This window comes from Herpailurus yagouaroundi, unplaced genomic scaffold (genome assembly GCF_014898765.1).
Source record: "Herpailurus yagouaroundi ecotype Mexico unplaced genomic scaffold, PumYag 29, whole genome shotgun sequence".
In the NCBI taxonomy this organism is placed as follows: Eukaryota; Metazoa; Chordata; class Mammalia; order Carnivora; family Felidae; genus Herpailurus; species Herpailurus yagouaroundi.
The window spans coordinates 46689259-46701488 of record NW_024412377.1 but is presented as its reverse complement, the minus strand read 5'-3'; the positions used below and the strand labels follow the sequence as shown (position 1 = coordinate 46701488).

Genomic DNA, 12230 nt, shown 5'->3' with positions numbered 1-12230 from the left:
ATTCTCAATGGGAGGGAGGCCCCAAATGAATGAGAGGGTAGTTGGAGAAGAATATATCCAATAATATAATTTCCTATGTGAATAAAAAACTTTTGTTTTTGGACCACAAACTATAGAAAGTAAGTAAGGCTTGAACAAATCTCAGCTAGGAGAGTATAGGTTAAATATTCCATTGCATATTTTTCCCTGCTTTGTCAAAGATTACTTGGCCATACGTTTGTGGGTCCATTTCTGGGTTCTGTATTCTGTTCCGTTGATCTGAGTGTCTGTTCTTATGCCAGTACCATACTGTCTTGATGATTACAGTTTTGTAGTATAGCCTGAAATCCGGGATTGTGATGCCTCCTGCTTTGGTTTTCTTTTTCAAGATTGCTTGGCTACTCAGGGTCTTTTCTGGTTCCATACAAAAAAATATGGAATGCTTCACGAATTTCTTGCGCAGGGGCCATGCTAATCTTCTCTGTATCATTCCAATTTTAGTATATGTATTGCCAACATGAGCACGAGAGTATTGGTTAAATAAATTGAAACACTGATTGTAACATGGTTCTGCTTAAGAAGCAGACAGGGGAAATCCTTGTGCAGCCAAGCCTGTTATTCTCAATGCATGCATTTCTTATCAGGGAAATACAAATCAAAACTACATTGAGATACCACCTCACACCAGAGTGGCTAAATTTAATGACTCAGAAACAACAGATGTTGTCGAGAACGGGAACCCTCTTGCATTGCTGGTGGGAATGCTAACTGGTAGAGCCACTCTGGAAAACAGTGTGGAGGTTCCTCAAAAAATTAAAAATAGAATTACCCTATGACCCAGCTATAGCACTGCTGGGAATTCACCCAAGGGATACAGGATTGCTGATGCATAGGGGCACTTGTACCCCAATGTTTATAGCAGTACTTTCAACAATAGCCAAATTATGGAAAGATCCCAAATGTCCATCAACTGATGAATGGATAAAGATGTGGTATACACACACACACACACACACACACACACACACACACAATGGAGTACTACTCGGCAATGAAGAAGAATGAAATCTTGCCATTTGCAACAATGTGGATGGAACTGGAGGGTATTATACTAAGTGAAATAAGTCAGTAAGAGAAAGATATATGTTTTCACTCATATGTGAAAGCTGAGAAACTTAACAGAAGACAATGGGGGAAGGGAAATTAAAAATAGTTACAAACAGAGAGGGAGGCAAACCATAAGAGACTTTTAAATAGAGAACAAACTGAGGATGGAAGGAGATGGGGGTCAGGTGAGAAAGGAAAATGGGTGGTGGGCATTGAGGAGGGTGCTTGCTGGGATGAGCACTGGGTGGTGTTGTATGTAAGTGATGAATCATGGAATCTACTCCCAAAGCCAAGATGCATTTTTTTTAAGTAGACTCCGTGCCCAGCACAGAGCCCAACACAGGGCTTGAAATCACAACCCTGAGATCAAGACCTGAGCTGAGCTCAAGAGTCAGCCACTTAACCAACTAAGCCACCCAGGTGCCTGAGATGCATTTCTTAAAGTATATTATGTGTAGGAAGATAAAATGTTTGAAATATAAGTTGACCCTTGAACAATGCAGCGGTTAAGGGCTCCAATGCCCTGCACAGTTGAAAATCTTTATATAACTTTTGACACCCCAAACTTAACTATTAATAGCCCACTGTTAGCCAGAAGCCTTTCTGATAACATAAACAACCAATTAACATGTTTTGTATATTATATGTATTGTATACTGTTTTCTTTTTTTTTTTTTTTTTTTTTTTTTTTTGGAGAGAAAGACAGTTCTCAAGCAGGGAGGGGTAGACAGAGGGAGAGAGAGAATCCCAAGCAGTCTCCACACTGTCCACACTGTCCTTGCTGTCAGCAGGGAGCCCCACACAGGGCTAGAACTCATGAACTGTGAGATCATGACCTGAGCCAAAATCAACAGTTGGACATTTAACCGACTGAGCCACCCAGACACCCGTATATATTGTATTCTTACAATGAAGTAAGCTAGAGAAAAGAAAATGTTATTAACAAAATCATAAGAGAAAATATATTCACATTACTGTACCATGTGGAAAAAAAATTCACATATAAGCAGACCCACACAATTCAAACCTGTGTTATTTAAGAGTCAACTGTTTTTGGATTTGAAATACAAAGTTGGTGGGTGACAGCGTTCAGTTTGAACCCAGACCCACCCTCTTCCAGGATCTCAGGACCTCTTCTCAAGAGCACTTCCTTTAAAGGAGAGCAGCCAGCAGAGGGGCATCTTACACAACCTTGGGGTGACAAGAAAGCTGAGCAATTCCTCAAAGACAGGATGAAGAGAAAACCCAGGAGGACCAAAGAGAGATTCTCATTTATGCAAGCCTTACTGAGGACCTACTATGCACCAGAATTATACCACCAAGATACACAAAGCTCCTGCTTGAAACGACTATAGAAAAAATTGCCTGCTACTCCGGGGAAACGCTGACCACATAAGCTAAAAACGTTCAGGAAGAAAAGAACCAGAGGTAGAATCGTGGACAGGACCAGGAAGGAAAGTCTGGATGGGAAAGTCTATGAGCAATGATATAAGGGTAGGGATAACAGAAGATAGAGAAAAACAAATTCTCCACATAGTAAGTGATCAACAATGCGTCCACATAACAGTGATGCCCAGAGCATTAGAAAGTGGGAAGTAGGGGCACCTCGGTGGCTCAGTCAGTTAAGCATCCGACTCTGGATTTTGGCTCAGGTCATGATCTTGTGGTTGGTGGGATCGAGCTCCCTGTCAGGCTCTGAACTCAAGTGTGGAGCCTGCTTGGGATCCTCTCCCTTCAGCACTCTCTGCTTCCTGCCCCTCCCCCACTTGCACACACACATGCACACACGTGTGCGCTCACTCTCTCTCTCCCTCCAATAAACTTAAAAAAAAAAGTAGGAAGTAGTGGGGAGTACTGTTATATGAAAGGAGCTAGATTAAGGTGGGCATTGGATCAGGTAGCAAGGTTTGATCAGTGCAGAAGGCAGACTCGGTCTGCAGGGAAATCTATACGTTATAGAAATATCTGGAGTATTAAAAAAAAAAATACTGCTACCTCTGAAAGGAGAGAGGAGGAAAAACATGGATAAGTTATACAAAATTAATTAATTTGTGAGCAAGAATTGCATGTTTCCTGAGCCCTTACATGGTGCCAGGAATTAGGCAGGGAAAGATGACTAAGATATAGTCCTTCTTTGGCCAAATAATGACACATGTGGGTGATGGGACAGCATGAAGCTATTAAAAAGAATGTGGCAGTTCTTAAAGGAACTGTACATAACAATCTCCAAGTTTGCGTGCTAAGTGAAAAAAGCAAGGAGCAGAATAAGCATGTACAGTGTGCTGTTTCTAAAGAAGAGGAGGAGACTTACATGTTTATATTTACACAGACAAGCTCTGGGTGGATATGCAAAACACTGGTCACAGAAGGTGTCTCTTGGGAGAATTAAGGGACTGGGAAAGAGTGAAAAAGACTTTTTACTATAGACACTCTTTGATCTTCTTGTATTTTATATCAGGTACACATATTGCCTATTCAAAAATAGTTTTTAGAAATTTAAAAATAAAACTCCGTTCTTTTTCAAAAGAGCTCACCATTTCAGGTCATGGATCCCGTATCCTAATGTTAGCTGTTTCAGTCAACATGTAAACTTAACCTCTACAGGAGTACCTTTCCTGCATCTAGATTCACCAGAATATATAGTGATATAATAGTTGATGAATTTCTCCTCCTTGCCTGCCCTCAGCAGCAACAGAAACAATAAAAATGAGAAAATGAGATCTTCTGGTCCATGTAATCTTTTTGTCCACCTGAATTGCCTACTTTCTGCCTTCCACAGTATAGGATACCCACATCTTAAGTTTATTATTTTTTTAAAATTAATCTCTATGCTCAACGTGGGTCTGGAACTCACTAGACATCTAGAGTAGCAGCCTCCATCAACTGAGCCAGCCAGGTGCCCTATTTTTAAAAATCTGATTTGATTTGATTTTTTTTATATATAACCACATTTTTTAATGCACCAGCCTCCTACGGGACAGCAACATTTTCTTAAGCTAGGGAAGATGAAGGAAGTTTTTAAAAAGAGGGGGTTAAAAAGCTCAGAGTTTGGCCGAACGGGCTCTTCGAGGCTCCTACTTGAAGTGCGCATTTCCTCTCCGCTTTCAAGAGATGTCCTTCGACCAGAAGGGCGTTTTTGTCTCCAGTCCACACAGACCCAAACTTTTTCTCTCGTCACGTGCCTGGCCCGGGCCAGTGGGCTGCTTCGTAACTCGATCACCGAAGAGCTGCCAGGATGGGCGGTGCAGTGACAGCCAGCAGCCGCTTAGGTAGGGGCTGAAGGCAAGAGAGGGAAAGCCTGAGCTGTGACCTCCGCGGAGCTGGGAATCGGCCCGTTGCGCAGGTGAGTGGGACCCTCTGGGGAGGGTAGCGGTTTGCCAGGGTCAGGACGCATCGGAGTTCACTTAAAGGCAAAGAATGTTCTGGTCACCTCTGCTGCCTCCCTGGCCTCTCCACTTAACCTACAGGTGAGGTTTGCCTCCGACCAATGTCCTGGGACGTTTTCTTAGGGCGGAGTCCCTACAAGCCTCCCGCTAAGGTATGCATCCTCTGCCTTTGTACCATTCACCTCCTCAGTGGTCTTGTTTTTCTAGCAATTGACAGGCAGGCCTGTCAGATTGGACTGGGTTTGGCTTCACAACCAGGTGAATAAAGGAGAAGCTCTCAAGTCAGAACTTGAAAGGGCAAAATCCAACGGGAAGTCTGCCATCAAATTGCTTCTCACACAGCTCCCACAACTGCCATCAAATTGTTTCTCGAACCTGCCAGGATCACCTGGAAGGCACGCAGCCCGTTTTAAATGTCTTAAAACTGTAAAGCGCCAAGAAAATGTGTGTGAGCTGGGAGTGGGCAGCCACGTCAACGCTGTCTTGTTGCAACGTCCTAAGTAAGGATTTATCAACAGCTTCAGAATTACTAGCAGCTAGGCAGTGCCTCTGGAAGGATTCTCCCAAGCTCACTGGGCGAGAGGGTGCAGCCAGTGTGTGTAGATGGGGCTGGTGTTCAGGGTGCTCACACAGGCCCTCTGGGGCTTCAGGCAAGCAAGACAGGATATAGACTGTGGTTTGCTTCAGTTTTATGTGCAATTCCAACTAGATTTTTCTGGTTGCGATAGCAAGATTCAATTCAGTTTGGTAAAACAGCAATGCTCCAAGCATCAGCCTCTGGCCTTAGAAAAGGAAATGTTGGGGCACCTGAGTGCCTCAGTCAGTTAAGTGTCCAACTCTTGATTTTGGCTCAGGTCATGATCTCACAGCTCCTGAGTTCCCCACTCCTCACTGACAGTGTGGAGCCTGCTTGGGATTTTCTTTCTCTCTCTCTGCCCCTTCCCCAAGTGCTCTCTCTCTCTCTCTCTCTCTCACTAAATAAGCTTAAAAAAATTTTTTTTTAAGAAAGGAAAGGCCTTAGGATAAGGACAAGGAAAAGGGGCTGATGTATTTAATAGCAAATGTTAGACACCTTACGAGGGCAAAAAACAACGCTTTTTATTCAATTCCCCTTCTTTCATTTATTCAACAAATACTTCCCGAGTATCTGTTTGGTGCTGCGGATCTCACAGTAAACAAAGGCAAGCTCATTGTCCCAGGCACGCAATCAAGTGGGAACAGTTAACTCAAGGGGTGCAAGTCCCCTGCAGCAAGCAAAAGCAGTGAGAGGAACACTTGTAGAATGATCCAGATTCACGGTCTTTTTGGCTCGGAGCTTAACCTTTTCCTTCAGGCATTTCATCTTCTTGAATGCATGTCTTTTCGTCTGGAAAATCCTCACTTGCATACAGACATTGCTCTTAGCAGCTCCCTAGAATCTTCCTCACCAGAGGCTTTAAGCTGTGTAAGTACATTTGCGGTCAGTGTCCTCAGTCCTGGAGGCAGACTGCTCAGCTTTTCCCAAGAATACGAACAGCCCCGCTGAAGTAATGGGCTAGTTCTAGTCCTGTCCGTAGCCCTCTCCCAGTGTCATTTCCCACTCACACAGGAGAATCTGTGTTATTCCAGACACACATGCAGTGTCCGGCAAAGTCTCAGGAAGCCTGGATTTTTCCAGAAACTGTGTGGAGTTTGAAACAAGCCAGTCCTGCTACAGAGGCCTATCTTCTTGGCTTACAAAATAGAAGGGGTAGATTAGGTGATCAATGAGGTCTTGTTTCTTTTTTTCTCCTCTAAGCGTAAATAATTCTAACAATTTCACAAGATGTCTACAAACGAACAGTGCACAGTCCTATAAAGATGCTGTATCTTATACCTAGAAAACGGGAGCACTCATCAACCATGCAGAATATTCAGGGACCTAGAATCTGAGAGAAAATCTGAAAGAATCAGGCAGCAGATAAAACTTAAAATTAAACAATCTCTGCCTTTCCCATGCTTCTGCTCAGATTCTCAGAGGTCATGAACATCAGCTGTAGCCTCACTGTTATCACTTTCCTAGGCTGGAGATTCTGCAGTAAGAAGCTTGCCTAGTCAGAATCATCTTATTTTCAAAAGAACCGTTGAAAAAAAAAAAATTTTAAAAGGGGCGCCTGGGTGGCGCAGTCGGTTAAGCGTCCGACTTCAGCCAGGTCACGATCTCGCGGTCCGGGAGTTCGAGCCCCGCGTCGGGCTCTGGGCTGATGGCTCAGAGCCTGGAGCCTGTTTCCGATTCTGTGTCTCCCTCTCTCTCTGCCCCTCCCCCGTTCATGCTCTGTCTCTCTCTGTCCCAAAAATAAATAAACGTTGAAAAAAAAAAAAAAAAAAGAACCATACTTTAAGAGTATCTAATTTGGATAATCTCACAATATATATCAAATTCCCTTTAAAGCAAAATCAATGCATTGTTCTAAAGTAGAAGGATATTGAATTAAATATATAATCATTGTGGTTGATTTTGTTTGCCAGAATTTCTAGCTTGAGCACGACCATTGGCAAGCAACGTTAAGGAATGTCTTTGGTTGAAGACACATCGGTCTGCCATGTTTGGGGTCTCTCCTAGAACCTTTCTGACAGACTGTGTCCACTTAAAACTGAAAACATGTCTGCTAGCGTGTAGAAAGACACAGAAGACAAGCTGCTTTGGCATAAAATAGTCAACAGAATGTGGGGTTGTGTAGCTTAGAAGGGTCAACCACCTAGACAAGTATCTTGGGAGATAGCATGTGGGCATAGTAGCCTAGCCAAAGAACAAATGGCCTGCTGGGAAATGTTTCATTGCTTCTAGTGAAATCAGAGGTCAACAGTTAAATGCTGTGATTCCTGCAGCCAAAAAGAGCTTTCCCACCATCAGAAGGTAAGCAGTCACCTTTCCTTTGGCCAGAAGGTTTACCTGGAGCAGAGGGTTCCCAGGTCTCGCTTATATATCAGCCCCTAATCACCCAGGCCAGCCACACTCAGTTTCCATAACATGGATACATTGGGCGTCACCACTCTGCCTTTTGGAATCAAGCAGGGCTGCCTCCTCCCAGGGTCAAGGTCTCACTGAACAGTCACCCTAGGCTCTCTTAATTTTTGTTTTTAATTTTAATATCTGGTTCTGTTTATTTATACTTTATACCCAGTCTCCATCTCAAAGGAATTTGAGATAGCTTCCAATAAGGGATATATACAACAGAATGGTTGCAAATAAGTAAAAACTGATTAGAAACCACCAGGCATTCAATAAATACCTTTCATACTGTTTTGCATTGTGATCTGTAGAGAAAAGAACCAGCTGCTTTGTTGCCATTGCTTTGCTTTGGGATCATGTAAAGCTGTTAGCAAAAAAAAAAAAAAAAAAAAGAAAAAGAAAAAGAAAAAAAAAAGAAAGAGGCAGAGACAGAGAGAGAAGAAGAAGAAACAGGGCACTAGTTCTTCATCATAGTCACCTTTAATAATCTAACGAATGCTATGAATCTTTCTCTCCTGGAAAATGAACACGGAAAAATTGGCGTACACTTTCAGGGGAAACAAAGACTTCTCAAAGCCTTTCAGAAATTGAAATTAATCTGATTTAGAGAAGTGGAGAGCTAATTACAGGGAGAGCTAATTACCCTACAAAGCTTCAATACAATGTTTCCTACGAATGGGCATTGAATTTATTTAAAACTTTTGGACAGTTCTGTAATTTTCTGAATAGGTAAAATATAACTTGTGGCACAGAATTCAAAAGGCACGTAGCAAACAGATACCCTTCCTCCTCCCCTGTCCCCCCAGCCGCCCAGTTCACCTCACCAGAAGCCACGATTGTAACTGGTTTCTTAGATATTCTTCCAGCAATAGCCTAATATTCTGTGTATTATTCTGTGCTTGCATTAACAGCACACACACACACACACACACACACACGCATGCATATGTTCCACACATCGTTTACTGGCTACAAATGTTTCACTACTGGACGTTCTATATAGTTTATTTCACCAATCACTACTGATGGATATTTAACTTGTTTCTAATCTTTAGCCATTATAAACTGTCACACGGAACATCTTTGTACATACATCATTTTTATACAGGATTATATAATAGAAAAAAATATCCCAAAGTGTAATTGAATATTAAATTTAACTCTGAGCTTACTGGCAGTCAAAGCAAAAAGGCAGGGATCAGGGGACCAAAATGGATTGCCTAAAATTTGTTTGCATTTTACAAAAAAAACTTACCATTGCTTTCAAAGAGGAAAACTGTACATTAATGTCTTTGTAGGAATTTATCATCTGTATCCTCATACGAAGTATGTTGCTTCTTTCGGAGAACTAAATAATGGAGTAGGGAATATTTCCAATGGCAGTTTTGATATCCATGTGGTAGATTCATACATCTATCTTGATTTTTTTAAGTTTTTATTTAAATTCCAGTTAATTAATACACAGTGTAACATTAGCGTCAGGTGTACTATATAGTGATTCAAAACTTCCATGTGCTCATCACAAGTGCCCTCCTCAGTCCCCATCATCTGTCTCCCCCATCTCCTGCCCATCTCCCCTCTGGCAACCAGCAGTTTGTTCTCTATAGTTAAGAGTCTGTTTCTTGGTTTGCTGCCCCCCCCCTTTTTTTTCCCTTTTGCTCACTTGTTTTGTTTTTTAAATTCCACATATAGGTGAAAATATGTGCTATTTGTCCTTTTCTGACTTATTTCACTTAGCATAAAATTCTCTAGCTCCATCCATGTTATTGTAAATGGCAAGATTTCATTCTTTTTATGGCTGAATAATATTCCAGTGTGTGTGTGTGTGTGTGTGTGTGTGTGTGTGAGAGAGAGAGAGAGAGAGAGAGAGAGAGATCTTTTTTAAATTAATTTTTTAATGTTTTATTTATTTCTGAGTGTGTGTGAGAGAGAGAGACACAGAGCATGAGTGGGGGAGGGGCAGAGAGAGAGGGAGACACGGAATCCGAAGCAGGCTCCAGGCTCTGAGCTGTCAGCACAGAGCCCAATGCGGGGCTTGAATTCACCAACCGTGAGATCATGACCTGAGCCAAAGTCGGACACTTAACCGACTGAGCCACCCAGGCACCTCTCACACCTTCTTTATCCATTCATCAATCAACAGATACTTGGCCTGTTTCTATAATTTAGCTATTGTAAATAATGCTGCTATAAACATAGGGGTGCATGTATCCCTTTGAATTAGTGTTTTTGTATTCTTTGGGTAAATACCTAGTAGTACAATTGGTGAATCATAGGGTAGTTCTATTTTTAACTTTTTGAGGAACCTCCATACTGTTTTCTACAATGGCTGCACCAGTTTCTGTTCCCACCAACAACGCGTGAGGGTTCCCCTTTCACCACATCCTCGCCAACACCTGTTGTTTCTTGTGTTATTGATTTTAGCCATTCTGACAGGTGTGAGGTGCTATCTCATTGTAGTTTTGATTTCCACTTCCCTGATGATCAGTGATGTTGAGGATCTTTTCATGTGTCTGTTGGCCACCTGAAGGCCTTTGGAGAAGTGTCTGCTGATGTCTTCTGCCCATTTTTAACTGGATCATTAATTTTTTGGCTACTGAGTTTTAGAAGTTCTTTATATTTTTTGGATACTAACCCTTTATCAGACATGTCGGTTGCAAATATCTTCTCCCATTCCATACATTGCCTTTTAGTTTGGTTGTTTGCTTCACTGTGCAAAAGCTTTTTATTTTGATGTAGTCCCAGTAATTATTTTTGCGTCTGTTTCCCTGGCCTCAGGAGACCTATCTAGAAAAAAGTTGCTGTAGCCAATGTCTGAGAAATTACTTTCTTCAAGGAAAGCAAAGGCAGTAATTTCATGGTTTCAGGTCTCACACTTAGGTCTTTAATCCATTTTAAGCTTATGTTTGTGTATGGTGAAAGAGAACGGTTCGGTTTCATTCTTCTGCATGTTGCTGTCCAGTTTTCCCAACACCATTTGTTGGAGAGACAGTCTTTTTCCCATTGCATATTCTTTCCTGCTTTGTTGAAGATTAATTACCCACGTATAACTGTGGGTTCATTTCTGAGTTTTCTATTCTGTTCCATTGATCTTTGTGTCTATTTTTGTGACATTTATATTGATTTTTTTAAAGTATGATCTGACTAAAACCTAGCATCCCTTGGATAAGCTAAAATGAAATATAGGAGGAAAAGATTCAGTTTTGAGGTTGGAGACCATATGTCTAAGAGCACAGAGAAAACCTTGGCATTGTCCTCCTCTTAAGATTTCTTAGGTGTGTCAGATCTCCTGATCTACTCAGTTCAGGTCCAGACCTCTAGCCCAGTACTTTCCATATGGACTCTGGAATGATGGGTTTATGTATCTAAACTGAAAGTTTCTCATTTATCTTTACATGTCCAGGGTTCCTTGCACAAAATAAGTTCTTCATAAAAATTCCTGAAAGGAATGGATGAGCTTCTAAAGATCAAATTAGCTTTGCAAGCTCTGGGAAAAGATAATGGTGAGACTTACTTGTAAGCAGAGTTCCCCTGGTATGTTAGTTTTGAAAGTTTAACAGACAAACCCCAGTCCCTCCATTTCTTTCCCCAAAGGGATGGTTATCTCAACAAGGTCAATGGAACCTTTCCCATTTTGTCACAAGAACTGAAGAGGGAAATTCATGGTGATAGGAAGGTTCTACCTGTCTGCAAACAGTTTGCAGACATTTAGGTCCCCAAGTCTTTCTCAGCTTGAGGTGCTTCCTTTGACATTTGGTTCCTTATCATTAAAACACTTGACAGGCTTAGCCCCAAAATGGTATTAGCACCACTTCCTTCCTCGTGCTGAGAGATCTGTGCTTTTCAGAACTCCAGGCAGCAAACTGCCAGATTAAAAATAACCCTGGATCGTCAAAGAATCTTATCACTGGGGAGAGGGTGGCTTCTTGGAATGGGCCCTTATCCACATTGAGGATGTGGAGCGAACTCGGAATCGGGCCAACAGGAATTGCTCAGGACAAGTGAGAAAACTTGTTATCGAAGGGAGAGGTCAACGGAATCCTTTTTTTTTTCTCAGTTAATTAACATACAATGTAGTCTTGGCTCCAGTTGTAGAACGCAGTGATTCATCTCTTACGTAGGACACCCAGTGCTCATTACAAAAAGTGCTCTCCTTAATACCCATCACCCATTTAACCCAGTCCTCCACCCACCCACCCCCATCAACCCTCAGTTTGTTCTCTGTATTTAAGATCTCTTATGGTTTGCCTCTGACTCTGTTTTTATCTTATTTTTCCTTCCCTTCCCCTATGTTCATCCATTAGCTTTCTCAGATTCCACATGTGAGTGAAACCATAATCTTTCTCTGACTGATTTATTTTGCTTAGCAGAATACCCTCCAGCTCCATCCATGTTGCAAATGGCAAGATTTCATTCTTTTTCATTGTCAAGTAGTATCCCATTATATATGTGTGTATACATGTATATATATATATATACATATGTATATATGTATGTATATCTACATATATACATATGTAGATATGTGTATGTATATATACATATCTACATATGTAGATATGTATGTATATCTACATATCTACATATGTAGATATGTATGTATATCTACACATATATACATATGTATATGTGTAGATATACATATGTATATATGTATGTATATCTACATATATACATATGTATATATGCATGTATATCTACATACATATATACATGTGTATATATGTATGTATATATGTGTGTAGATATACATATATATGTATATATGTATGTAGATATACATATAT

At 41.2% G+C, this 12230-nt stretch overlaps 1 protein-coding gene and 1 pseudogene across 1 annotated transcript in view; one reads left to right on the top strand and one right to left on the bottom strand.

Annotated features, from left to right (window-relative positions):
• Window positions 1-407: 407 nt before the first annotated feature.
• LOC121017258 (uncharacterized) lies at window positions 408-504 on the bottom strand (annotated as a pseudogene).
• A 3792-nt stretch (window positions 505-4296) lies between these two features.
• Window positions 4297-12230, top strand: part of FAXDC2 (fatty acid hydroxylase domain containing 2) — a 25550-nt gene continuing 17616 nt past the window's right edge. The window contains exon 1 of the mRNA XM_040442945.1: window positions 4297-4429. The gene's annotated coding sequence lies outside the window, so the exon portion shown is untranslated. The remainder of the gene's footprint in view (window positions 4430-12230) is intronic.